The sequence below is a fragment of the Sorex fumeus genome, unplaced genomic scaffold (genome assembly GCF_029834395.1).
Source record: "Sorex fumeus unplaced genomic scaffold, SorFum_2.1 ptg000236l, whole genome shotgun sequence".
Classification (NCBI taxonomy): domain Eukaryota; kingdom Metazoa; phylum Chordata; class Mammalia; order Eulipotyphla; family Soricidae; genus Sorex; species Sorex fumeus.
Window position 1 is genome coordinate 1,031,164 of NW_026606293.1, and position 27,988 is coordinate 1,059,151.

A 27,988-nucleotide genomic window follows, 5' to 3' on the forward strand; every position below is an offset into this window, starting at 1 on the left:
CTGTGATGGGTACAATCTGGTAAACCTAAGCTCCGTGTACTCCAACAGTCCTGACCTCAGGGGAGCTGTGGTACTGCTTCATCCCCTCTCCGGACTCTGACTTCAGAACCTTTTCAGAGTTCTTGCTGATGAACTTTTTACATTCGGGGGAATCGTTTTCCTTTAGCATCTTGCTTCTGGGTGATGAACAGGAGACCTCTGGTTCTGGCTGTACCTCCCACTTTTCTGTCTTCATTTTCTTTTTTCCCCTTTTTGTCTGGAGATTAAAAAAAAATGGAAGGGAGCCACAAAAAGGAAATGAAAAAATAAAAAGCTCTCCCCCAACGTACTTATTTTCTAAATACACTGCATCAAATGCAGAACCAGGAGTAAGCCAAAGCACCAACGGGTGTGACCTCCCACCCCCCAAAAATTAACTTGAAGTTGGGGTGGTGGTGCTTGGAGGACCACATGGTATGCAAGAGATCAAACTCTGGTTCTGTGTATAAATCAAACGCCCTACCCACTCGCTGTACTATTATCATCCAGTCTAATAACTTGAATTTTAATAGTATATTCATGGCAAGACAGCAAAAAAGAGCAAAGTCTATAAGATGCAGAGTCAAAAGATTCAAATTATCATCCTCCAATTTAAAAATGATGAGCGGTGAAAATGTCTTCAATGATTTTCTAGAAAGTGTGTATGCACATCAGTATAATCTTTAAATTTACTTTTCTCTAGGGAAGTCGAGATAAAATAAAATGAGTATCAGGGCTGGAGCAATAACACCGCAGGTAGGGTGTTTGCCTTGCACACTGCCAACCCAAGTTCGATTCCCAGAATCCCATATAGTCCCCCGAGCAACACCAGGAGTAATTCCTGAGTGCAAAGCTAGGAGTAACCCCTGTGTATTGCCGGGTACGACCCAAAAAGAAAAAAAATTGAGTATCCACATTTGTATCTTGACATAAACAAGTTTACTAAGTCATGATTTCTAGAGAGCTTTGTATATGAACATTTCCTATTAGAAAGTAAACATACCTTTCTATGGTTACATAAACAGCTTTATTCATAAGAAAAAAAAACAATTAAGACCACCTAGAATCTTTTTTGGTCATAACATTTTACCTTCTTTTGTGTGTGTTTTTTTTTTTGGTGGGTTTGTCATCTTCAGAGTCCTCAGCTGAACTGTTTGAAGGCATGTGAGCCCAACAGCCCTTCTCCTGAAGCAGTCTGGTCACATCATCCAGTTCATGTGAGTCCTTAGGAGCCCTATAGTTAGACACATGATCCACTCGAATAGTTTGTCCTTTGATCTAAGACAAAAAGCCAACGCATCATCAAAGACAGCCCTCCTTCCAAACTAAGTGATCCACACCAACTTCCTGATAATTCAATCTCTGGGAAAATCTCCAACACTGTTTGCCCAACTGGTGTGTTTGAGCACTTTTTCCCAGCTAGCAATTTTCTCTGCTCTCAGGGCAACCACATGGGGCCTGAGGGCTACTGAGCCCCTGAGGCAAGTGCACTAGCATCATCGGTCAGTTTACCCCTGTGTGCCATACAAATATTTTTGTGCTCTATTTATGTCATGACATAAAAAAAAACTCTGGGAAATTTTGTGACTAGTTCACACTTATACTTTGCTGTGAAACACAAACTCTGTGCAAGGAACAAAATAGTAATTACTCACATCAAACAAAACCATTTCATTTTTCAAGCATAGACTTAAAAATTCTTTTTTGATGTTGGGGGTGTTGAGCCACTACTGAATGTGCTCAGAAGGTCATATAGGGTGTCCAGATCATAACCCTGGTCAGCCACAGGTAAGGTATGAGCCTTACCCACTGTAGGATCACTTCAGTCCCCGATACATACTTAATTCTATAGGCATCAGGCACTCTACATTCCCAAAGTCTAGCTTTTATTGTTCCAATACAAGGTCTGATTTTAGTCTTATCTTTAAGTCTAATCTACCTCTTTTCATCTATCCTATTTCCCATTTAAAACACTTTTGAGGGGTTGATGCGATAGCACAGCGGGTAGGGCATTTGCCTTGCACGCGGCTGACCCGGGTTCGATTCCCAGCATCCCATATGGTCCCCTGAGCACCGCCAGCAGTAATTCCTGAGTGCATGAGCCGGGAGTAACCCCTGTGCATTGCCAGGTGTGACCCAAAAAGCAATAAATAAATAAATAAATAAATAAATATTTTTGAGGGGCCGGAGCGATAGCACAGAGGGTAGGGCATTTGCCTTGTAGCTGACGGATCCAGGTTTGATCCCCAGCATTCCATCCCCAGCAAGGCCAGAAGTAATTCCTGAGTGCAGAGCGAGGAGTAACCCCTGAGCATTGCTGCATACAACCCGAAAAGAAAAAAATGTTTTGAAAACCATTCCTTCTTTGAGTCAATTTGAATATAGGCTCCATAAAATGGAAACCTATATCCCCATTCCATGCTATCCTTGAAACTCCTGATTATTGGTGCAATCATTGATACATTCTCCACGAGTCACTCTCCTGGGCTGGAGAACTACAGTGTTGAGGAGGGAAAGGTAAGAAACAAAGGCCTCCCTGGGTGGGTGGAGAAATAGCTAATACTGAGGAAGAAAAAAGTGCTGACTGGGGCAGAGGCCCATGTAATTGCTTCCTAGAACCATTTTTCCACACCCCTGAAACTCTTTATGTCTCATCCTGGTGGCCCCTGGGACTTTCTGAACCAGGGGAAAAATAAAACTAAACTACTACATCAGAAACCTTCAGCGAAATCCTGTTTATTACTTATACCCACCTTGATGCCATTAAAATTGTCAACCTCCAGTATTGTGCTCTGCTGGACTTCATAGCAAAGGAAGCAGAAATCACTTGGATTTCCCAGGCTTCTTATCCTGTACCAGATTTATGGTAACAATCTCACCGTATCTATTTATTTACAAAAAAGACACACTATTAGAAATAAAATGTTCAGAATGCTTGACAAACAAAACTTAAATACTGAGTATAAAAGACGAAGCTAGAACCAGATGACGAATGAAGATTAACTATAAAAAGGTATACGGAGGGAACTAGAGCAGGACAGTGGGTAGAGCTCTTGCCTTGCATGCAGTCAACCGGGTTCAATCCCTAGCACCCCATAGGGTCTCTTGAGCCCGACCAGGAGTGATCCCTGAGCACCACTGGTGTGGCACCCCTAAACAAGACAAAAAAAGTTACTCAAGGATATAATAGGAAATGTCCCATTTAAAAAGTGAATGAAGAGATGAGTAGTGCCTGCCATAGAGGCAGGCTGGGGGGTGGGGGGAAGGTGATGGGAGGGGAAACTGGGGACACTGGTGCTGGGAAATGTAAACTTGGGAGAGATGGGTGTTGGAACACTGACTGAAACCTAATCTTGAACAGCTTTGTAAGGGTCTAGCTTACAGTGACTCAATTAAAAGTAGAAATAAAAAGTTTAAAAATAGTGATAAAAATTAAGACTCAAAATTCCCCCCACCAATTAATATATCCAATCATTCCCAGGAGAGATCCCAGAGCACAGAGCCAGGAGTACTTCCTGAGTAGAGCATGGTGTCACCAGGACAACAGTAAATCTGGTAAAGTGCTTGCCCTGCACACGGCCGAATGACGTTCAATCCCGGGCATCCCATACATTCTCCCGAGCACCACCAGGAACGATTCCTGAGCGCAAAGCCATGACTATTGCCAAGTGAGGAACAAAAACAAAAACAAAATAATATTTTTACTAGAGTCACAAAAAGAAAATATCAAACAGAAATCTTAGTGCGTTTCAGCATATGCTTTGTAGGTAGGCCACCTAGGCTCAATCCCTGGTATCAAATGGTCCCCCACGCACCACCAGAAGTAATCCCCCAGCACCGAGCTAGGGAAAGTTCCCACGCATCACTGGAGTGGGACAAATAACAAAAAGAACAAAAAAAAATTGATGAATACATTATAAACATAATCATAGACACAAAATTTCTGCCAAAATCTAGCATCTTATAACAGAAACGACTAAAAACAGCTAAAGTGATTTCATGAACTATTTACCTATTTAATGGCTGGAGCAATAGCACATTGGGTAGGGCATTTGCCTTGCACGTGGGTGACCTGGGTTCAATACCCGGCATCCCATATGTTCCCCAAGCACCGCCAGGAGTTATTCCTGAGTGCAGAACCAGGAATAACCTCTGAGAATCGCTGGGTGAGACCCAAAAACCAAAATAAATAAATAAATAAATAAATAAATAAATAAACTTGAGGGGTCAGAGTAAAAGTACAGTAGTGTGGGCAGTTGCCTTGCAAGTGTCAGACCCGGATTTGATCCACGGTATCCCAAATGATCCCCTAAGAAGCACCAGGGAATCTTTCTGAGTACAGAGCCAGGAGTAACCCCTGAGTATTGCCGTGTATGGTCCAAAAACAAATATAAATAAATACATAAACTTGAGGGACCCGATGAAGAGTACATTGGGTAGGGCACATGCCTTATACATATCCAACCTGGGTTCTATTCCCAGTAAAAGATCCACCTAGCACCACCAGGTCTAATTCCTGAATGCAGAGCCAGGAATCAACCCTGAGCCCTGCAGAGTCTGGCCAAAATAATAAGTAAACATATAAATAATGAAAAGACTTGAACAGGGCTGGACAGACAGTACAGGGGTCAAAGTGCTTGCCTTAAATGTGGCAGACCTGGCTTAATCTTTGGTATGACAAATGGGCCCTGAGCCCTGAAACAAGGGGTCACTGACAACAGAGCCAGGAATAAGCCATGAGCACCATCAGGTATGACCCCAAAAGAAAAATAAACTACAAATTGTATCTTAAGTAAAACTTTTTAAAACTCCTCAAAGAAACATAGAATTAAATAAATATAATAATATCCCTTGTTGGGTTTAATGGCTCTAGGGTGAGATACAAAAATCTTCACACAATTTTCTCAAAGAAAACATTTCTGAATCATTTGTAACATATTATTCATAGCAAACAATACAAAATAAATTACCTATGGCTTTCTTTGGGGGCAGGCTTAACTGGTGGACGGACAACCTGAAACAATGGGGGTGAGAAGGTGTAATGAAGGTAGAATTGGTGTTGGGATACTGAATGTAATAAATTCTTGTGAACAACATTATAAAAATAAAATTGAGGGGAAAATATCGTTTGTTGTTGGTTAGGATAACCCAACATAACAAAGGCACTAAAAATCCTTCTCAGGTTGCACTTATTTCTAGAATATAAAGTAACAGAATGGGAGACCAACACCCAAGATTAGTAGAAATAAGTACCAGGAGGATTACTCCACAGCTAGGAAGCCGGCCTCACATGCTGGGGGAAAAGGCAGCTCAGATAGAGAAGGGTGCTAGGAGGGCCCAATTGGGAGGGGAGATGCAGGGTGAATGTAGAGTATAGACTGAACATAATGGCCACGTAATAGCTCTACTGCAAACCACAACACCCAAAAGAAGAGAGAGAGAGCCAACAGGGAATGCCCTGCCACAGAGGCGGGGTGGGGTGGAAGGGACGGGGCGGGGTGGTGGGAGGGATGCTGGGACCATTGGTGGTGGAAAATGGGCACTGGTGGAGGGATGGGTACTCGATCATTGTATGACTGAAATGCAAGCATGAAAGTTTGCAAGTCTGTAATTGTACCTCATGGTGATTCACTAATAAAAAATTTTAAAAAAAGCAAAAATAAAAGTCCTTCAAAAACTAATATATAAATTTCACGCAATTCCACTTTTAAAGTGCACACATTTTTTCCCCTGGAGCAGAGTAAATTGTTTCCAACATTCTTGTGGAAAAATGAACATAAGAATAACTAGGAATGGGGCTGGAATGATAGCACAGCAGGTAGGGAGTTTGCCTTGCACGTGGCTGACGCGGGTCTGATTCCCAGCATTCTACATGGTGCCCCGAGCACAGCCAGGAGTAATTCCTGAATGCAAAGCCAGGAGTAACCCCTGTGCATTGCCGGGTGTGACCCAAAAAGGGAAAAAAAATAAGAACTAGAAAAACTCTGAATAGCTCATAAGATTAGCTACTTGGTATGTGTCATGAATAAATAAACCAATAAAAAGGAAGAAAAACACCAAGAAAGTCAAGCGTATATGAATTAGTATACAAATATGGTACGGTTAATGTTTCAATTTACAAAAATTAGCCATTTGAAAAGACAAACTGAATCCATGTCCCACAAATATTCATAAAAATAACTATAAATGGATCAGGGATTTCAATTTATGGCACTAAAATCTTACACATGAGAAAAAAAAAGAGCAGTGGGTGAGTAGAAACACCTATAATTGATTACAAATCCAGAAACATGAAAGAATGATACACTTTGCCACATAAAATAATCAAACGGCGGCGGGGGAGGGGGAGTTGGTTCAGAGTCCACCAGAAATGATTTCAGAGTACTGAGCCAGGAATATCAAAGCACCACAGACTGTGGCCAAAAAAACAAAAAAAAAGCAAAACCAGAAAACAAAAACCACATATGGTCGCTCGAGCCTACCAGGAATAAGAATCATGGAGTACAGAGCCAGGAGTAAACCCTGAGCACAGCTGGGAGTGCCCAACCTCAAAGGAAAAACATACAGAAATAAAATCAAAGAGAAGACTATAAAAGGTACCACGTGAAGAAAGTTTGAGGGTAATGAAACTGAGCTTCATTCTGATTCAGGCGATGATTACAAAATAATTGCACTAAAACTTACAGGGGCTAGGAAGATGGCTCAGCATTACAGCACATGTGAGACACTGTTAACAATACTCAACAAAAACTTTTAAAAAATGAACACCCTAAAAATGAGTTTTATCCTATAATAAATACCCAGAGGTGCTCGGGGGTTAATCCTAGCTCTATACTCAGGGGTCATTCTAGGCACTCAGGGGACCAATGCTGGACATTAACACAGGGTCAGCCCCATGCAAGTGGAAGCAAACATACACAAATGGGACTACATCAAACTAAGAAGCTTCTGCACTTCAAAAGAAACCGTGGCAAAAATACAAAAAGAGCCCACAGAATGTGAACGAATATTTACCTAATAAATACCCATCTGATACGGGATTAATATGCAGGATATACAAGACACAAGTAGAATTGTACAAGAAAAAAACCTCCAACCCCATAAAAAATGGGGGGAAGAAATGAACAGAAGTTTCCTCAAAAAAGAAATACAAATGGCCAAAAGGCACATGAAAAAATTCTCCACATTGCTAGCCATCAGGGAGATGCAAATCAAGACAACAATGAGATATCATCTCACACCACAGAGACTGGCACACATTCAAAAGAACAAAAGCAACCAGTGCTGGCATGGATGTGGGGGTAAAGGGACACTCTTTCACTGTTGGTGGGAATGCCCACTAGTCCAGTCTTTCTGGAAAACAATATGGACAATTCTTCGAAAACTAGAAAGTGAGCTTCCATATGACCCCACAATAACACTTCTGGGACTATATCCCAAGGATGCAAAAAAGCACAGTAGTAATGACATCTGTACCTCTATGTTCATTGCAGCACTGTTCACAATAGCCAAAATCTGGGCCAAGTGCCCAAGTGCCCTAGAAACTTTGGGGCATCTATACAATGGAATACTATGCAGCTCTCAGGAGAGATGAAGTCATAAACTTTGCTTATAAATGGATAAACATGGAAAGTATCATGCTAAGTGAAATGAGTCAGAAAGAAAGGGACAGACGCAGAAGGACTCCACTCATTTGTGGAGTATAAAATAAATAAAAGGTAAAAGGTAAAGGCCCTCCCGTTGATCATCGATTTGCTCGAGCGGGCCCAGTAACGTCTCCATTGGAGACTTTGTTGTTACTATGTTTGGCATATCGAATCCATCACGGGGAGCTTGCCAGGCTCTCTGAGATGGGCTGAGGAATCGAACTCGGGTCGGCCATGTTGGCTGCGTGCAAGGCAAGCGCCCTACTGCTGTGCTATCACTCCAGCCCTTGTGGAGTATAAAACAACATAACACGAGGCTGACACCTAAAGATAGTAGATACACAGGACAGATAGATTACTCCATAGCTGGAAGCCTGCCTCATGAGCAAAGGTGAGAAGGCAGCTGGAATATAGAAGGGATCGCTAAGAAAAAGGTGGCTGGAGGAATCGGTTGGGATGGGAGATGTGTGCAGAAAGTGGATAAAGGATCAAACATGGTAACCTCTCAGGGTCTGTATTGCAAACCATAATGCCCAAAAGTAGAGAGAGAATATGGGGAATCATGTCTGCCATGGAGGCAGGGGGAGGGTGGGAAAAGGGGGGAGTATACCGGGAATATTGGTAGTGGGGAATGTGCACTGGTGGAGGGATGGGTGTTTGATCATTGTGTGACTGTAATCCAAACATAAAAGCTTATAACTTTCTCACGGCGATTCAATAAAATTTACAAAAGCAGGCTGTGATGGGGGGAGACGGGGGGTGTGAGGGATACTGGGATCAGTGGTGGTGGAGAATGGCCACTGGTGGAGAGATGGGTATTCAATCATTGTATAAATGAATCCCAAGCAAAAAAATTTGTAAATCCACAATTGTACCTCATGGTGTTTCACTACTAAAAATCTAAAAAAAAAAATTTAAATGTAAAAAAAAAATAATAGCAATCCCATAAATAAAAGAAAAATTATATTACCCCCCCCAAAAAAATAAAAACCAGGGTTACCCACATGCAAGACAAGCACCTTTATCCTGGTACTTTATCTCTGGCAAAATAAAAAAGACTAAAATTTTTATAATTTACATGACAGATTTGCTCGAGCGGGCCCAGTAACGTCTCCATTGGAGACTTTGTTGTTACTGTGTCTGGCATATCGAATACTCTCGGTAGCTTGCCAGGCTCTCCGAGAGGGGCACATGACAGATCAAGGACCACAAAGCAATTTTTCTCCTACAATAAAGAGATTATCAGCAAGTTGGGGAGATGGCTCAAAGGGCTGGTACAACTGCATTGCATGCTGGAGATCCAGATTTGATCACCAGCACCACATGGTCCCCTGAGCACCAGTGAGAACGACCCTGAGCAATGGACTGGGAGTAGCCCCTAAGAACCACTGGGTATGGGCCAGAGACAAAAAAGGGTTTTATGAGACAGAGGGTGAAACGGAAGAAAACCAAAAGATTCATCATAGTTCTGTATCAGTGTTGATTTCCTGATGGCCTTAGTTTTTGGAAACACAAACTGAAAGATCTTGGTACTGACCTGGAGGGCAGCACAAAGGCACTTGCCTTGTGACTGGGGTTCAATCCCCAGCATCCCATGTGCTACCCCAAGCACCACCACGAGTAATTCCTGAGTGCACAGCCAGGAGTAATCCCTGATCATCGCCAGGCATGGTCCAAACCCACAAATCATGTCTTGCAATGGACTCTCTGATAACTTAGTAAAATCAGAAACTGTGAAACAGGTAAAAATAGCAATAACAAGTGCAGATGTCACTCTGACTATACGTTTTTTGCCTCTCTGGGATATATTCCCAGGATGGTATTGCTGGGAAAAATGGGAGCTCTATTTCTAATTTTTGGAGAATCGTCCATACTGTTTTCCAAAAGGGTTGGACCAGTCGGCATTCCCACCAGCGGTGAAGGAGGGTCCCTTTCTCGCCACATCCACACCAGCATCGGTCGCTTTTGTTCTTTTGGATGTGGGCCAGTCTCTGTGGTGTGAAATGATATCTCCTTGTTTTGATCTGCATCTCCCTGATGATTAGTGATGTAGAGCATTTTCTCATGTGCCTTTTAGCCATTCGGATTTCTTCTGTGCGAAAATTTCTGTTCATTTCCTCGCCCAATTTTTGATGGGGTTGGGTGTTTTCTTCTTGTGGAGTTCCGCCAGTACGTTGTATATCCTTGATATCAACCCCTTGTTGGATGTGTATTTGGAAAATATCCTTTCCCATTCTGTAAACTGTCTTTGTACTTTGGTCAGTATTTCTTTGGAGGTGCAGAAGCTTCTTGGTTTAAGATAGTCCCATTTGTCTATCTCTGTTTTCACTTGCTCGGCCAGTGGCGTGACATCTTTGAAGATACCATTAGCTTCAATATCATGGAGGGTTTTGCCAACTTTGTGTTCAATGAACTTTATGGATTCCGGTCTGATGTTGCGGTCATAAATCCATTTTGATCATACTTTTGTGTATGGCGTTAGGCAGAGATCTGAGCCCACTTTTTTGCATGTAGCCATCCACTTTTGCCAGCACAATTTATTAAAGAGGGTTTCCCTGCTCCATTTCACTTTTCTTGCCCCCTTACAGAAGATTAGATGAGCATATGCTTGGGAGGAGATGTCAGTATATTCAAATCGGTTCAATTCGTCTGCAGCTCTGCCTTTGTTCCAGTACCATGCTGTTTTAACTATTACTGCTTTGTAGTAGAGCTTCAAGTTGGGGAGGTTGATTCCACCCATTATCTTTGTCCCTAGAATTGCTTTAGCTCTTTGTGGGGGCTTATTGTTCCATATAAGTTTCAGGAGTGTTTGCTCCATTTCTTTGAAGAATATCATGGGTATCCTTATAGGGATCAGCACTCTTTCCAATAGCCACAATCTGGAAAAAACCTGAGTGCCCGAGAACAGATGACTGGTTAAAGAATCTTTGGTATATTTACACAATGGAGTACTATGTAGCTGTTAGAAAAGATGAAGTCATGACATTCACATACAAGTGGTAATACAAGTGGAACTATCATGTTAAGCGAAATGAGTCAGAAAAAGCGGGATAGACACAGAAAGTTTGCATTCATCCAGGGAACATAAAGCAACAAAATCGGAGACTAACACCCAGGAGTGGCCGAGATTAGTACCAGGAGTTTTGCTCCATGACTTGGAGGCCAGCCACACGCGCTAGGGGAAAAGGAAGCTCAGATAGAGAAGAGAGCACCAAATAAAGGGTGTTGGGAGGATCCTCCCAGGGTGGGAGAAGCATGCTGAAAGTAGACTATAGACCAAACATGATTGCCACTCAATGCATCTCTTGCAATCCATAGGACCCAAAAGGAGAGAGAGAGAGAACAAAAGGGAATGCCCTACCACAGAGGCATGTATTAAAGGGTGCGATGGGGGGATGGGGAGTTGGAGGGATGCTGGGACCCGTGGTGGTGGAGGATGGGTGCTGGTGGAGGGATGGGTACTTGATCACTGTATAACTGAAACCCAAGCACAAAAATTTGTAAGTCTGTAACTGTACCTCATGGTGTTTCTCTAATAAAAAATAGTAGTAGCAATTAGGTACAATGCTAATATTCAGGGACTTGGCTAAGGGAATACTGTGGCATTCCTTGCATTTTATAGTTTTTCTGTATTACGTCTGAAATAAACATATAAAATATATTAACATGAAATATAAGTAGTATTTCAAAATAAAAAGCAAAGAAACAGTAGAGGAATCGGTTAAAAAGGCCTCTTTAGACCTCAAATTGAAAACTTTTCAACATGAAAGAATAAAGGCACAGTACTATCACACATCAAATTGGGGTGGGGGAAGGACACCCAGGAGAGTTCTGTGGCAACTTCTGGCTCTGTGTTCAAGAAATCATATAAAGTGCTCAAAAATGAACCACTACTGTAGCCAAAAATGGTATGCAAGGCAAGGACCTTAATCTATGTATTCTCTCCATCCTAGTATATCACATTTTTAAAAATCAATTAATACATGTCACTGTCACTGTCCTCTCATTGTTCATCAATTTTCTCCAGCGGGCCCAGTAACGTGTCCATATTGAGACTTTGTTGTTTCTGTGTTTGGCATATTGAATACGTCATGAGTAGCTTGCCAGGCTTTGCCGTACAGGTGAGATACTCTCGGTAGCTTGCCGGGCTCTCTGAGAGAAGCAGAGGAATCAAACTCGGGTCGGCCATGTTGGCCGCATGCAAGGAAAATGCCCTACCCGCTGTGCTATCGCTCCAGCCCATTAATACATGATAAAATGATATAACAAAACTATATCCATATTCTATCAAGGAGGCTTGTAAAATCACTAATGAGGAACACAACACTAGAAAAAAAATAGGCAAAGTACATAGCATACTAAAAAGAATAATGATCTGTTGATCTATGAAAAAGATGTTTAATGTCACTGCTGATGAACCAAGCTCCTGAAAGCATGCAGCCACATTTCCGGCCGCATGACCTCTCGGTGTCTAGTTCTCGCTCTCAGAGAGCCCAGCAGGTTACCAACAGTATCCCAACAGCATGGCAGAGTCTGGCAAGCTCCCCATGGCGTATTCGATATGCCAAAACCCAGTAACAATGATGGCTCTCATTCCTCTGACCCTGAGAAAGTCTCCAATGTGGAACTTGTGAAAATCTCAGTTGAGGACGAAAGGAGACCTTACTGGTGACTGCTCAAAGAAATCGATGAACAATGGGATGACAGTGCTACAATGATACAGTGATGATGAATTTAAAAGCAAATGAAAAGATAAAGCAAGTGCTCGCTTTGGCAGCACATATATTAAAATTGGAAAAATACAGAGATGATTGGCATGGCCAGTGCACAAGGATGACATGCAAAATTGTGAAGCATTCCATATTTAAAAAAAATTTTAAAAATAAAAGAGAAAGCAAGGAAATACAAAAACTGAAAACATGGGATCCACGCTGCAACCACGGAAACTTGTCATGCTCCTGCCAAGTTTTCAGGTGGAGGATGATGTGGGGGTTGAGGTGGGAGGGAATAAGGGAACACTGGTGGTAGGGCTGATGATGAAATAAATGTCTAAAACTCAACTTTCAATGACTCTGGAAACCACAATTCTTTAATAAGATAAATTTCAGAAAGAAAGTAAATGGCAAATAATTTTAAAATAACAAATCACTGTTGATTAGAATTCAGAAAAAGGGGGCATACTATTGAGCGGAAAGCCGGAAAACCTTTATAGAGAGCAATCTGAAAATAATATAAAAACATCTTAAAGTAACATTTAATAGTTAGCAAAGAGGGACTGGAGAGACAGTACAGCAGGCAGGGTGCTTGACTTGCACAAAACCAAACCATATTAGATAACCACATATGGTCCCTAGAGCTCCTCAGAAATGATACTTACACAGAGACTAGTATGGCCTCAAAACGAAAAAAAAATTAAAAATCAGTAAAGAGAAAACTAGCCACATTAACCCAATAATTTCACAAAGAAGAGCAGCATGCTAAAATATATATTATGGTTTAATTTCTAGTAGTAAACTACTGGAAACACTGCTCACAAATAAAAGACAATTAAGAATTTAAAAAAAAAACTATGCAGTGCATTTGCCAATGGTTGTTTGTTGTCCTTAGGTTTGTCTCCAGAAAACACACTTTTCCAAAATTCCAAAGACAGTTCCATAACCCTACAAAATCTCTCATATTACCCCCATAGAGTAAACCACTCTGCTCGAACCCAATCCTAGACAAATGATCTAAATCAAAAATGGTTTTCAAAGTCATTATTAACAATGCCAAAAGGTCTTTATGAAGAGCACTGTGGAGCGAAAACTAGAATACACATACTAGCTGACCATCACTCAATAGAAACAAGACAAAAACATCTAGATCAATAGGTCTTCAAACAAAAGTCCATGGACCAGTATGCAGGCCAGTGATATTGAAGGATGCAGCCCTAGATGAGAGACTAGACAGGAACAGATACCATGAAGAAATGGAAATCATGTGCTGTACCTACTGTGAACCTCCCCAACACCCAGAAGCTAGGAGGAAGACACCTCAACCCCTGCCAGAACTCTCAGCTTGAGTGGGATGGCCAAAACCTATACCTATGGCTCACTTCTCATAAAAAGCATTGCCAAGTTTCTTTCCCACGGCCTTCTAACCTCTGTTGTACGCATCCCCTGACCAGAAACTACTGTCCCCTAAGCTCTCCAGCCACAGGAGATCTGGTCGGCTCACTAACCTCACACTTATCTGAAAACAAAGAAAGCAAACTACAACCAAAACCATTAGTTCTTTTCCCCTACATCCTGTATACTTTGCCTAAATGGATAGTGTCACACAGGTGTGGGCAGAGAAGGGCTGTTATCCCTAGTCCGTAGGGGGTCAAAAAGAAACCTTGTAGGGGAACTGTAGCTATCTAAAAGTCCTTTCATCTGCTCTACTATAGATCCAAGTTTAAAAAGTCTCAATGAAAGATCAAGGAAATATCCATAGAGAAAATACAGGGGGTACAGCCCTTACTTGCATGCAGCTGACAGGAGTTCAATCCCCAGCACCACACACCATGGGCGGTTCTGGGGCTGGATCGATAGCACAGCTGGTAGGGTGCCTGCCTTGCATGTGGCCGATTCCTGATTCAATTCCCAGCAGGCCATTCGTCCCCTGAGCAATGCCAGAAGTAAATCCTGAGCCACGAGTAACCCTTGCACATTGCCAGGTGTGACCCAAAAAGAAAAATGAAGAGTGATTCCTAAGCACAGTCAGGAGTAACTGCTTGAAGGACTCTGCAATGAAAAATAAAAAAAAAAGAAGAAGAACAAAAGCAATAGAAACAGAGCCGAAGCCTAGAGACAAATTGTTGGATTTTCCAGACTGGGAGAGCTCTAGATCTACGTCCTGGGTAGAACTAAAGCAAAATCTTGAATTGAGCTCTCCCTATGCAGAAATGCCAGCCAGCTTACAATTTGTATGGAAACAAATTTCATCACGGAAGAAAATGACACAGATAATCTAGAAAGGAGAAAATTAAAGCGAACTTACTGGGCAAAAACACAGATAAACAGCACCTTCAGTCAGTTCATAAGGAAGTCCACCTAGAAGAGAAAAATCACATTTCAGTTCAAACATTTACCAAGCATGTACTATCTACAAGGCCCTAGGCCTAGCCTTGAGGTTATCAAAAAAGAGGATCTGAACTCACAATCTAATAGAATACATTACACCAGTAGTAGCACTGTCCTGCTGTTGTTCTTCGATTGCTCGAGCGGGCCCAGTAACGTCTCCATCGTGAGACTTGTTGTCACTGTGTTTGGCATATCGAATACGTCACGGGTAGCTTTCCAAGCTTTGCCTTGCGGGCAAGATACTCTCAGTAGCTTGCCAGGCTTTCCGAGAGGGGCGGAGGAATCAAAACCGGCTTGGCCGGGCCGGCTGCACACAAGGCACAGGCCCTACTGCTGTGCTACTGCTCCAGCCCACACCAGTAGTATAGAATAGTTTTTAAGTTTGAACATGGAAAGGTCAAGAAAACCACCAATGGACCCAAATAAATTTTCCTCAAAACCCCCAATTTGTTTTTGTTTTGAAAATGTTTTGTTTCAATGATCTTGCCACATTCAACTATGCTCAAAGATCACTCCTAGAGATATCCAGGGGACCCTATGTGGTAAGTGGTGAGCAACTAAGGAAAGCCAATTTCAAGGCCTTACCTACGTACTATTGGTGTCCCTCAAAACAAAAAAATTGTAGACAAAGGAGTTAAGTTTCCAACAACACAAATGTATCTTAAAATACATTATCAGCAGTTAAAGAGATAGTATAGCAGATGCTCATCTTACATGTACCAACCCAACTTTGACCCCAGCACCCAATATCATTCCCCCATGCCCAGAAATGATCTCTGTATGTAGAGGCAGTAGTAAACCAATAGCACAGCAGGTGTGGCTCCCTAACCGAAATATGTGTATGGATATATGGTTATATATACATATATGTGTGAATACATATAAATACATATGCATGCATGTATCTGTGTATATGTGTGTATGTATATACATACACACACACATATATATATAAATATATATATATAAAGTTGACCAGAGTCATACTACAGCAGGTAGAGAGCTTGTCTTATATGCAGCTGGCCTAGGTTCAATCCTGTGCACCAGATATGGTCCCCAAGCCCCAACAGAAGGAAGCCCTGAGCTCAGAAACAGCAGTAATCCTGAGCAATACTGCCTGTGGCTCAAAAATACAAAAAGAATTTAAAGTCATACGCTCTTTATACACCATAGGTACCTTCAAAAAATGTTTTCAAAGGGGTCTTCCAAGCAGAGCCCAAGGACCATTCCCTGGATACTGGGTCAGACAACTCACTCTAAGGCCCCAAGGATGTGGTGATACACTGACACTACAGCTTGGGGAACCTCCAGTGCCACCTGGAAGTGCGCTGGGGCCACCAAGGCTGCATGGGTTGATGCTGTGAGCAGGATTTTAGTGCTGGGGGACACTAGACCTACTTTAATAATCTGCAACCCTGGGGCTGGAGCAATAGCATAGCGAATACGGCGTTTGCCTTGCACGCGGCCGATCCAGGTTCAATTCCCAGTATCCCTTATAGTCCCCTGAGCACTGCAAAGGGTAATTCCCGAGTGCAGAGCCAGGAATAACCACGTGCATCCCCGGGTGTGACCCAAAAAGCAAAAAAATAAAAAACAAAACAAAACAAAAACTGTGCCCCTAACCCACTATCTCCTTGCCCCCCAAAAAATCAGTTTAAATATGCAAATATCAACCCTACCTCTCAAAGACTAAAGATTAAGAAGGAAACTTTTAGGCATTTCACAAAAGTAATGCCTTATTAAATTATAACCTACCTCAACGAATGGGTTTATTAGTATGACTCATGAGATTGTTCAAAGCAGCCAGGAATGTGCCCCAGGGAAACCAAGGAGAGGAAGGGGAAAGTGAAGAGGAGCAGGGGGAAGGAGAAGAGAGGAGTGTGGGGTAGAGGAGGAAAAAGGAAAGAGGGGGAAGAGGTAGAAGAGAGTAGGGCAAAGGGGGGAAGGGAAATGGGAAGAGGAAGGTAAGGAAAAAGAAAAGAGGGAGGGCATGGGGAAGTGGAAAGCGGGAGAGGTGGGAGGGGTAGAGGAAGGCAAAAAAAAGAGGAAGGAGGAGGGAGAAGGGGAGAGGGAAGAAGTGGGGGGAAGAGAGGCATGGGAAAGTCCAGGGGGACAGAGAGAAAACTGAGGAAGGGGAGGGAAAGAGGAGGAGGGGAGAAAAGGGGAAGAGGAGAGGGAAAGAGTATGAAGGGGAGAAGGGAAGAAGGAAACAAGGAGAGGATTATAAGAGGAGGAGAAGGGTGAAAGGACAGGGACTGGAGCGATAGCACAGTGGGTAGGGCGTTTGCCGTGCACGTGACCAAGCCGGTTTCGATTCCCAGCATCCTATATGGCCCCAGGAGTAATTCCCGAGTGAGTAAGCTAGGAGTAACCCCTGTGCAAGGCCGGGTGTGACACAAAAAGTAAAAAATTAAAAATGAAGAATACAGGAAACTGTACAGCATTAAATAATAGAGGAGGACAGGGGATGAGGAGAGCAGGGAGAATGGGAATAAGAGGGGGAGAGCACAGGGAGGGTGAAGGAGAGGGCAACGGGAGGGGGGCAGGCCAGGGGCGTGGCCACTACATAGGCTGCGTGGCCTCCCAGAAGTGGGTGTGTCCTTCTCCTGGCCATAGTTATATTTCCCAATCTGAGCACTCAGGACTTTCATCCCATACTTTGTCTCCTAATACCGACCAAAAATTTCTGACCACCTCTACTACAATATAACAACATCCCACTGGCCTACTCTACTTCTAACAAAAGGCCAGTATGAAATAAGCTATACAATCTCAATCCTAAAAAGCACCTCCTCCAAAGCTTCACTCAATGTCAGGGCTGGAGCGACAGCACAGCGGTAGGGCGTTTGCCTTGTACACAGCCAACATGGCCGACACAAGTTCGATTCCTCCGCCCCTCTCGGAGAGCCCGGCAAGCTACCGATAGAAAGTCGGACTCTAGACTGGGAGAAGGGTGGCTACCATCGACCAATCTTAACCAAAATCCTTTCCCACGATAAAACGGATCAGTGCCTGTGATTTCAGCATTCTACCTCTAGCAACCAAAGCAACATGAAGAAACAACGCAAATCTCCACTACAAGGAGAATACGAAGAAAAGAATCGCGAATCCTCAACCGAGATTGTCCACAATTATGCATGCTCTCTTTGAATAAGAGTTCCGGGACAAAATGCAGAGGGTCTTCAAGGATCTACTCAAAGAGTCAATGGAAGAGATGTCCAGAATACTAAAAGGAGAAATGAAAGAAACAATAGAACAGATAGTCGAGAAAATACAGGAAGAAATGAGAGCAGAAATAAAATAGCTACACAAAGAAGCGTCACAAATAAAGGATTCAGTAGGTGAAATTAAAAAGCAAGTAAGTACCCTTAGCAATAGGATAAGTGCAGCTGAAGAGAGGATCAGCGCGCTTGAAGATGAGCAACAGAAATCTCATAGGGAACAACAAGCAATTTCCAGGAAATTGAAAACACAGAAACTCTCCCAAACAGTTTCTATGAAGCCCATATCTCTCTAATACCAAAAGGAAACAAAGACACCACAAAAAAGGAAACTACAGGCCAATATCCCTGATGAACACGGATGCAAAGATTCTCAACAAAATACTAGCAAATAGATTTCAACAACTCATCAAAAAGATCATACACCATGAGCAAGTGGGATCATCCCGTGGATGCAAGGATGGTTTAACAATCGGGAATCAATCTACATAATCCATCATATAAAAAAAGAAAAGATAAAAAGCATATGATCATATCAATAGATGCAGAGAAAGCATTTGACAAGATCTAGGACCCGTTTATGATGAAAACTCACGCCAAATTGGGGAGAGAGGGGTCTTTCCTCAATATAGTTAAAGCCATCAACCACAAGCATACAGCAAGCATAATCCTCAATGGGGAATAACTGAGAGCCTTTCCCCTAAGATCAGGGATGAGACAAGGATGTCCACTGTCTCCACTACTGTTCAACATAGTACTGGAATTACTAGCATTAGCGATTCGGCAAGGAAAAGAGATTAAGGGCATCTAAATAGGAAAGGAAGAAATCAAGCTCTCAGTATTCGCAGATGATATGATACTATACTTAGAGAACCCTAAAACCACTACCAAGAAACTCCTAGAGGGGCTGGAGCAATAGCACAATGGGTAGGGAGTTTGCCTTGCACGCGGCCAACCCAGGTTCAATGTCCCCGCATCTGACATGGTACCCTGAGCACTGACAGGGGTAATTCCTGAGGGCAGAGCCAGGACTAACCCCTGTGCATTGCTGGGTGTGACACAAAAATCAAAAAAAAAAAAAAAAGAAACTCGTAAAAACGATTGACTTGTATCATAAAGTGGCAGGCTACAAAATCAATACCCAAAAGTCCATGGCTTTCCTATATGCAAATAGTGAGAGAGAAGAAAATGACATGAAGAAAACAATCCCGTTCACAATTGTATGCCACAAAATCAACTACCTAGGAATTAGTTTAACTAAGGAAGTACTTCTACAAAGAAGTGATCGTTGATGTCAAGAGAGGGGAGCAGCAGGGTGATACCATTTCACCGAAACTCTTCAATGCCACCCTCGAGAACATCATGCGACGACTGGAATGGGAAGGAATGGGAGTGAAGATAGATGGTCGGCAATTACACCACCTCCGCTTTGCTGATGGCATTGTTCTAATAACACCAAACATCAGCCAAGCGACACAAATGCTGGCCGACTTTGACCGTGAGTGTGGAAAGGTAGGACTACAGCTGAATCTTACGAAGACAATGTTTATGAGAAACAGCCTCGTTCCTGACTCCCCATTCACTCTCAATGGAACGACCATCTCCGAATGCAACAGCTATGTGTACCTAGGTCGAGAGGTCAACATGACAAATGACCTGGCACCCGAGCTGCCCAGGAGGAAGAGAGCGGCTTGGAACGCCTTCAAGAACGTCGAAGAAATAGCTAAGAGGACGAAGAACCTCCGGCTCCGGGCACGTCTCTTTGATTCCACTGTTGTTTCTACATTAACATATGCCTCACAGACCTGGGCCCTACGCAAACAAGATGAGAACGCTATTCAGGTCTCCTAAAGAAGAATAGAAAGAGCTATGCTTGGAATATCACGTTTCACTCAAATGAGAGAAAGAATCCGGAGTTCTGACATCCGTCGACGATCAAGAATCAGGGACGCTGTCTCATTTGCCAAAGTGTCGAAAATCAGATGGGCTGGTCACGTAATGAGATTTAAAGATGACCGCTGGACTAGAGCTGTTACCGACTGGATTCCACGGGATGTCAAAAGACAGCGTGGCCGCCCACCTACCAGATGGTCAGACGTCTTCGTGAAGATCATGAACGATCGGTTTGAGGCCCTTCATGTTCCCGGAGCGAACAGATGCCATTGGGCTACACTAGCACGCGACAGGGACAAATGGAGACGTTACTGGCGTCCGCTCGAGCAAATCGCCGACTAACGGGAAGTTAAGTGATTAAGTTAAGTGAAGTGAAGGAAGTAAAGGACGTGTACAAAGAAAACTACAAAACGCTGCTTCTGGAAACAAAAAGAGGACGCGAGGAAATGGAAAAATATCCCCTGTTCATGATCGAGAGAATTAATATTGTCAAAATGGCAATACTTCCCAAAGCACTGTACAAATTCAATGCGATCCCTATTAGGATACCCATGACATTCTTCAAAGAAATGGAGCAAACATTCCTGAAATTTATATGGATAAGCCCCCACAAATAGCTAAAGCAACACTTGGGAAAAAGAAAATGGGAGGAATTAACCTCCCAAACCTCAAATTCTACTACAAAGCAGTATTAATTAAAACAGCATGGTACTGAAACAAAGGCAGAGCTGCAGACCTGTGGAACAGGATTGAATATACTGGCATCTCCCCTCAAACAAATGCTCATCTAATCTTTGATAAAGGAACAAGAAATGCGAAGTGGAGTAAGAAAAGCCTTTTTAACAAATGGTGCTGGCAAAACTGGATGACTACATGCAAAAAACTGGGCTTAGATCTCTGCCTAAAACCATGAAAAAAATGCAAGATCAAAATAGATCAAAGACCTCAACATCAGACCGGAATCCATAAGGTACATTGAAAACAAAGTTGGCAAAACCCTCCATGATATTGAAGCTAATGGTATCTTCAAAGATGCCACGCCACTGGCCAACCAAGTGAAAAGAGATAGACAAATGGGACTATCTTAAACCAAGAAGCTTCTGCACCTCCAAAGAAACACTGACCAAAATACAAAGACAGTCTACAGAATGGGAAAGGATATTCTCCAAATACACATCCGACAAGGGGTTGATATCAAGGATATACAAAATACTGGTTGAACTCCACAAGAAAAAACACCCAACCCCATTAAAAAGTGGGGCAATGAAATGAGCAGAGACTTTCTCGAAGAAGAAAACCGAATGGCTAAAAGGCACACGAGAAATGCTCTACATGATTAATCATCAGGGAGATGCAGATCAAAACCACAATGAGATATCATTTCACACCACAGAGACTGGCCCACATTCAAAAGAACAAAAGCAACCTGTGTTGGCACGGATGTGGCGAGAAAGGGACCCTCCTTCACTGCTGGTGGGAATGCTGACCAGTTCATCCCTTCTTGAAAACAGTATGGACGATTCTCAAAAAATGAGAAATTGAGCTCCCATTTGACCCAGCAATACCACTCCTGGGAATATACCCCAGAGAGGCAAAAAAGTATAGTCGAAGTCACATCTGCACTTGTTTGTTCATTGCAGCACTGTTGACAGTAGTTAGAATATGGAAAAAATCTTAGTGCCCGAGAACAGATGACTGGTTAAAGAAACTTTAGTACATCTACACAATGGAGTACTATGTAGCAGTTAGAAAAAGGAAGTCATGAAATATATATACAAGTGGTACTACATGGAAAATATCATGCTAAGTGAAATGAGTCAGAAAGAGAGGGACAGACATAGAAAGATCGCATTCATCTGGGTAACATAGAGTAACAAAATAAGAGACTAACACCGAAGAACAGCTGTGATAAATACCAGGTTGTTCACTCCATGGCTCAGAGGCAGAATCTAGGGGTAAAGGCAGCTCAGATAGAGAAGGGAGCACCAAATAAAGGGTTCTGGGAAGATCTGCCCAGGATGGGAGATGCATGCTGAAAGTAGTCTATAGACCGAACATGACTGCCACCCAATGTCTCTTCTGCAAACCACAGCACCCAAAAGGAGAGCGAGAACAAAAGGGACTGCCCTACCACAGAGGCAGGGTGAGATGGGGGATGGGGGTTGGAGTGGGATACCAGTATTGGTGGGGGTGGAGAATGGGCACAGGTGGTGGGATTGGTACTCAATCAATTCTATAACCGAAACCCAAGCACAACAACTTGTAAGTCTTCAACTGTACTTCATGGTGTTTCAATAATGAAAAAAAAAAAAAAGATGGGATGGGAGGGTGAGAAACGGAGGGGAAAAATGAAAGCCTGGAAAAAGAACAGAAATAAGGGTGCTGGAAAAATGGTACAATGGGTAAGGCGCTTGCCGTGCCCGTGGCCAAAATCGTGGGTCCCATCTCTGGCATACCATATAATTCCAGACACCGCCAGTCGTGATCCCGGTGCACTGAGCCAGGAGAAACGCAGGAGCACCACCAGGTGTGGGCCCCAAAATAAGAAGCAGAAATACATGCCGGCAGGGCTGGAGCGCTCGTGTAGCGGGTAGGGTAATCGTCTTGCATGAGGTTCGATCCCTGGCATCATCCCTGGACCATCCCATAGGTTCTGTGAGCACCGCCAGAAGGAACTGCTGAATGGAGAGCCCGGAGTGACGCCTGACCACCTCTGGGTGTCACCTAAACGAGGAGGGGGGGCGCGAGAGCCAGGGAGAGGAGAGGAATAACGGGAGAAGAGAGGCGGAAGGCTGAAACCCTCCCTGGAAAGCCAGGAGGCGGGGAACCCGAAGCGCACCGCGGCAAAACTCACCCGAGAAGATCCAGGCGCTGTCCTTGTACTCGGGGTGCCAGGACACCTTCTCTGCCACCGCCAGCTGGACCCCTCGCTCCTTCAGTTCCTTGATTAACTTCAATTTCGTCAATGGGCTGCGGAAGTTGCCGCAGAGTAAAGAAATGTCCCAGCGACCCAGACGCCGAACTAGGTCTCCACTGGAAGAGTCACGGCCCTGTTCAGAATTCGCGATCCCCGCCCCCTCGGACGCTTCGGCCCCCGCCTCTTCCCTCAGCTCCTCCCGCCCCGCATCCCAATCCCCCAGCCCCGACCTCCCACACACCATGTAGGACAAGCGGAGCCTTACTTCATATTCCACAGGTTTCTGCTCCAAGATGCCGATGTAACGACCTCTGGAAAAAGCCGTTCAACGGTCGGTCGCTCGGCTTCAGCGCGCAATCCCATTGGACTAGAGCTCCCCCGGAAGAGACCATTTAATCCGGAAGAGATTATGCACGTCGGGACGTAATGCGAGGAACGCATGCGCACTAGAACCGGCACTTGTCTCACGCGGACAGTTTAGCTTTTTCACCCCTCCATTTCCCCCTCCCCATTTCCTTTCTCATTACCCTCTCCCCTCTTCTCCCTTCCCCTTTATGTCCACTTGGCTGAGTCCTCCTCTCCGCCTCTCCCTGCTCTGCTCTCGCCCTCCTCCTAGCTTTCTCTCCCACTCTCCTTCCTCATCCCCCTCTCTGTGCTCTCCCCATCCCCTGTCCTCTATTTTTTAATGTCGTGCATTTTCTTTTATTTTTAATTTTTTTTTTACTTTTTGGGTCACAACAGTCCTTGCACAGGGGTTATTCCTGGCTTATGCACTCGGGAATTACTCCTGAGCCCATATAGGATGCTGGGAATCGAACCTGGTTGGCAATGAGCAAGGCCTACGCCCTACCCGCTGTGCTATGCTCCAGTCCCTGTTCTCCCCTTACCCTTCTCATCCTCTTATAATCCTCTCCCTTGTTCCTTCTTCCCTTCCCCTTCGCCCCATCATCCTCTTTCCCTCTCCTCTTCCCCTTCTCTCCCCTCCTCCTCTTCCCTCCCTTCCCGATTTTCTCTCTCCCCCTTGCCTTTCCCATGCCTCTCTTCCCCCCACTTCTTCCCTCTCCCCTTATCCCTCCCCTTCCGCTTTTTTTGCCTTCCTCCACCCTCCCAACTCTCCCCGTTTCCTCTTCCCCATGCCCACCCTCTTTTCTTTTTCCTTCCCTTCCTCTTCCAGATTTCACTTCCCTGCTTTGCCCTTCTCTCTTTCACCTCTTCCCCCTCTTTCCTTTCTCCTCCCCTATCCCTCACTCCTCTCTTCTCCTCCCTGCCCCTCTTCACTTTCCCCCTCCTCTCCTTGTTTTGCCTGGGACACATTCCTTGCTGCTTTGAACACTCTCATGAGTCATACTAATAAACGCATTTATAGAGGTAGGATATGTTTGAACGAGGATTTACTTTTCTTAAATACCTAAAAGTTTTCTTTATAATCCTTAGTCTGTGTGAGGTAGGGTTAATCTTTGCACATTTCAACTGATTTTGGGGGGCAAGAGGATAGCGGTTTAGGAGCGTAGATTATTAAACTACGTCTGATTCCCGCAGCACTAAAAGCCCTGTTCACAGCATCAAAAGGTGGCCCCAGAGACTGCCAGGTGGCACTGGAGGTTCCCCAATCTGCAGAGTCAGTGCAGCACCACATGCTTGGGCCCTTCCAGTGAGTTGTCTGACCCAATATCCACGGGATGGTCCCTGAGTTCTGTTTGTAAGGCCCCGTTAGAAACACTTAATTTTAAAGATAGCTATGGGGGATAAGGAACGGATGACTTCAACAATTTTTTTTTGTATTTTTGGGCCACAGTGGTGCTCAGGCTTACTCCTGGTTCTGAGCTCAGGGGTTCCTTCTGGCGCGGCTTGTGGACCATCTGTGGTCCAAAGAATTGAACCTGAGCGAGCTGCATAGAATACAAACGCTCCACCTGCTCTAGCATGACTCTGGTCCACTTTATTTGTATATAAACACATACATACATATGTATGTGTACACACATATGTATACACACACATATATATGCATATACAATCATATCTATACACACATATATTTTGGTTTTGGGGCCACACCTGCTGTGCTCAAGAGTTACTCCTGGCTTTACATTCAGAGATCACTCTGGGCTTGGGGGAATCATATTGGGTGCTGTGGATCAAGGTTGGGGTGGCTACACGTAAGGGGAACATCTGCTATACTCTCTAACTGCTGATAATATATTTTAAGATATATTTGTCGTGTTGGAAACTAACTTCTTTGCTTACAAAGTTTTGGTTCTGAAGGCCAAACAGTATTCGGTTAAGGCCTTGAACTTGGCTAACCTTAGTTGCATACCACTTTACCACCTGCCATTTATGGTCCCCTGAGTACCTCTAGGAGTGATCCTTTCGCATAGCTAGATCTCGCTACATAATTGAAACAAAAAATTTCAAAACATAAAAAAATGGGGGTTTGAGGATAGATTAGTTTGGTCCATTACTGGTTTTCTTTTGTTGTTGTTGTATTTTGATTTTATTGAATCACCATGAGAAAGTTACAAGCTTTCATATTTGGGTTACAATCACACAATGATCAAACACCCATCCCTTCACCACTGCACATTACCAACCACCAATATCCCTGGTATATTCCCCTTTCCCACCTGCCCCCTGCCTCCATTAAAGACAATATTCCTCACATTACTGGTTTTCTTGCCCTTTCTATGTTCAAACTTAAACAGTTTTCTATACTCAGAGTAACCCCTGAGCATTGCTGGGTGTGACCCCAAAAGCAACAAAACAAACAAAATTTAATTTTTATTTTAGTGTAGGAAACGTGCTTACAAAAGTATTGACCTGTACAGTGTTCAAGATTTTTGGTTTGTATTTTGTATACACAGAACAGCAGACTGTTTATTGCCATCAAGTAATCAGGGAGAGCACAGTTTCTATAAAATGCTTTTCTTAAATTTCAGTGGGATTTACAATTTTATAATATTGTCAATGATAAGATTTCAGAAAACAAACTTTAAACACCACAATCCACACCATAGTCTCCATTTCTCTTGACTGATATTAAAACACCCCAATGAAAAGTGCCCACCTCCACCAGTGGAGGTTTTACATTTTTCTTTCATTTTTATTGCACTGAAAGTAATACATTATGAAAGTATTAACATTTATGGTTTTCAAGTACAAAGTTATTGTACATTGGAAAGCACCAAAGTACCAAAGACCCTCCACCACTGAATTTTTGTATAAAATATATATGTATATTTTATGATAGTACCAATATTATGGGGCTACAGCGATAGCTGTGCGGGTAGGGCATTTGCCTTGCACGCAGCCAACATGGCTAACCCGAGTTCGATACCTCTGCCCTTCTCAGAGAGCCCGGCAAGCTGCAGAGAGTATCTCCCTGCAGGGCAAAGCCTGGCAAGCTACCTGTGAGGTATTCGATATGCCAAAACAGTAACAACAAAGTCTCATAATGGAGACGTTACTGGGGCCGCTCGAGCAAATCGATGAACAATGGAGGACAGTGACAGTGACCAATATTATTTAATTCATTTTAATTTACCTGAATATTTGAGATAGTTATAAACTTTTCGTGATCAGGTTTTTGACATACGATGTTCCAACATCCATCATTTCACCAAATACACTTCCACCACCAATGTCCTGAGTTTCCCTTCTACCAGCTCCACACACTCTGAGCCACCAAGTGTGCCTGTAGACAGGCATATTTCATCTTGTCTCTCTGTCTCCTTTTGGGCTTATGGCTTCCAATACCGATACGGAGAGGCCATCATGTTTGGTCAGTTACCCAATTTCAAAACACATCTCCATTCAGAGAAATCCCTTCCAACCATCATTGTCAATATGGTCCCTATTCTGATCCCAACTCCTCTATACTCAGGAAATAATCTGCTGTGCAGGGGATCAAATCACGTGGGCCCCAAGGAAGGAAAGCATCTAATCTGCTGTACTATTGCTCCAGCCATATAAATTTTTAAGTATAAGTGACTACTCACAAAAGTCTGGTGGATCTTACCCAATCAGATCAAGCTCACGAGCTGAAGCTAATTTCTTGTCTTCCATGGTGATTTTTTGCTAGAATCTGGCAGAAAAACATATCGGGAAAATAGTATGTCCCAGGCAAGGAAAAGATCAGGAAACTGCAAGTCAAACCCACAAGAGAACTATCACTTGGTATCTGCCAGGGAGGTATCTAGAAAGTATCAAACACTTCATCACTTGGTATCTGTCAGCAAAATACCAGACATCAAATGCTGAGACAGAGTCCTGGGATGCCAGGGATCAAACTGATGGGCTGCATGCAAGGCAAGCAAGCATGTAGGAAATATTTCCCACTGAAATCGCATCTATTTCAACAAGATCGAAGTCACTCTGAAGACAAACCTTTCAAATGCAAAGCAGGTAGCAAAACTTTCCCACGAAAGTCATGCAGAATTCAGCAATATCAAATTCATACAGCATGAAATTCTAGGGGTGTAAAGCATGTAGGAAATCATTCCCACTGTAATCTTACCTAATTCAACAATATGGAAGTCACTCTGACGAAAAACCTTATCAATGTAAAGTAAGTACTAAAAATTTCTTACTAGAGTTATGTAGAATTCAACAATATCAAATTCATACAGTAAGAAATCTGAGGGGTGAAAAGTATGTAGGAAATCTTTCCCATTAAAATTATATCTAACTCAACAATATCAAATTTAAACAGGTGAGAAACCTCACGAAAGTCACAACTAAGTCAACAATATTAAATTGTTACAGGTAAGAAACTCCATGAATTTTAAAGGAGTAGGCAGGAAAATGTACCCAAAAAATCCTATATATTTCAATTAAAAAATAAAAAAGAGGGAAATTATGGAATCCTCCAGTACAATTGGCAGGCTTCCAAACATGGACCAATCCTGCTGGTCTTCTTCCCACTGTCCTTGGGTGGTACCTTGTTTCCTTACACCTCAAATAGGTTAGAGTCCCTGATGAACCCCTTTTTCTATGATTCTCTTCACTTAGCAGAACTCCATCCAATCACATGGAAGGTACAGCATTTTCTCTCTGCATTTGGACCAATCCCACCCCAGTCCAGCCCACACAGTGCTCAGGGCTTACTCTTGGCTATGCACTCAGGCAACTATACGGATGTCTTGGACCAAACCCGGTTGATCACATACAGGGGAAGAATCTTACCGGATGCAT

At 43.3% G+C, this 27,988-nt stretch overlaps 1 non-coding gene and 1 pseudogene across 1 annotated transcript; one reads left to right on the forward strand and one right to left on the reverse strand.

The window, feature by feature from the left end:
- Positions 1 to 25: 25 nt before the first annotated feature.
- Positions 26 to 27,988, reverse strand: LOC130018101 (RNA-binding motif protein, X-linked 2-like; annotated as a pseudogene).
- Positions 12,426 to 12,532, forward strand: LOC130018106 (U6 spliceosomal RNA). Its single transcript, XR_008791473.1, has one exon. It is a non-coding gene; the product is annotated as a U6 spliceosomal RNA (small nuclear RNA).